Below are 1,575 nucleotides of genomic sequence, written 5' to 3'. Positions count from 1 at the left end.
GCTCACACCTATAATCCTAGCACTTTGGGAGGCCAAGGTGGGAGAATCCCTTGAGCCTAAGAGTTTGAGACCAATCTGGGTAACACAGGAAGACCTCTCTCTACAAAAAATAAAAAAAACTTACCCGAGTGTGATGACATGTGCCTGTGGTCCCAGCTACTTGGGAGACTGAAGTGGGAGGATCATTTGAGCCCAGGAGGTTGAGGCTGCAGTGACCTGTGATCACACCACTGTACTCCAGTCTGGGTGACAGTGAGACTGTGTCTCCAAAAATAAAAAATAAAAAAAAAAAAGGACATATGGGTTCTTTCTTCTGAACTTCTGAACAGTATTAAACTTCAGTATTATAGATACATCTTGCTAAATGTGGGTGGAAGGAGGTTTTGGTAGAATGTGACAGTGAGGTTGGGGAGCTTGCATTATATAAAAATGCTAAAGGTGACTTCATGTGGTATAGTTGAGGTCAGTGAGTTCTAAGCTGGTTGACCACCAGAACCATGCGGGTGAGGGAGGGGTATTAAGAACACAGATGCCCAGCCTTCTCTGGAGATTCCCATTTACTGAATCTCGCACAGCCCCTGGGAATCTGTTCAGGAGTTCCCCAGGTGATCTGGTCAGCCACATGTGGCTTATTGTTTCTCGATGCCTACGGAGATCTTAAACTTGCCTTCCAGGTAAAGTAAGCCGTGATACAACTGGAAAACTCAATCTGAAGTCCTGTATCGGATAGGTAAACATTCTGAGGAACACTTTGAGGACCTGGGCCATGTCCACCCGCCTCCCCATCCTCAGTCTGAGTGCGGCTCAGTGATTAGTACAGTGCCTGCTACATTGTTTCTAGCTAGTAAATTGGTTGAAATAGGGAAGTTTCTTTTTTTGGTAAATGGTGTCTTGAGCACTTGCCATATTTAAGAATTGTGTTTTGCTGTTGCTTTTTTGGTCCTGCTCTTCATGGCGTTGAACTGTGATGTTATCATGGGACAGGCCAGTCTAGCACTGAATTTTCCTGGGAAAGAATTTGAGGATGCGTACTTTTTAGATGACATCTGCTGAATTATATTTAATAGATTGTCATTGAAGTTTGGGATGGATGAGGCTGTGTCGGTGCAGATTTTATTAAAATTTTAAATTTGAATGTCTCTTAAATTTTGTTTGATGTTTGTGACGTTATGATTATTCAAAGTAACAAAACTTCAAGTGTATTTGATACTATTAATGTATAAGGAATAGTCCAGGAAAATGGAAAGATATTACATTAGGATAAAATGATCTGAATAATTTGTGCTTTTGCCAGTGTTTTTTAAAATAACTTCAGTTCTGCTAGGAGGGTAAGGATCTTATAGTAAGTTGTTAGCACATGAGAATATTAGGGCCAGGCGTGGTGGCTCACGCCTGTAATGCCAGCACTTTGGGAGGCCGAGGCAGGCGAATCACAAGGTCAGGAGTTTGAGACCAGCCTGGCCAACATGGTGAAACCCCATCTCTACTAAAAACACAAAAATTAGCCAGGCATGGTGGCAGATGCCTGTAATTCCAGCTGCTCAGGAGGCTGAGGCAGGAGAATCGCTTGAAACA

The sequence above is a fragment of the Mandrillus leucophaeus genome, unplaced genomic scaffold (assembly GCF_000951045.1).
Source record: "Mandrillus leucophaeus isolate KB7577 unplaced genomic scaffold, Mleu.le_1.0 Scaffold266, whole genome shotgun sequence".
Classification (NCBI taxonomy): domain Eukaryota; kingdom Metazoa; phylum Chordata; class Mammalia; order Primates; family Cercopithecidae; genus Mandrillus; species Mandrillus leucophaeus.
This window is presented reverse-complemented; position numbering follows the sequence as displayed.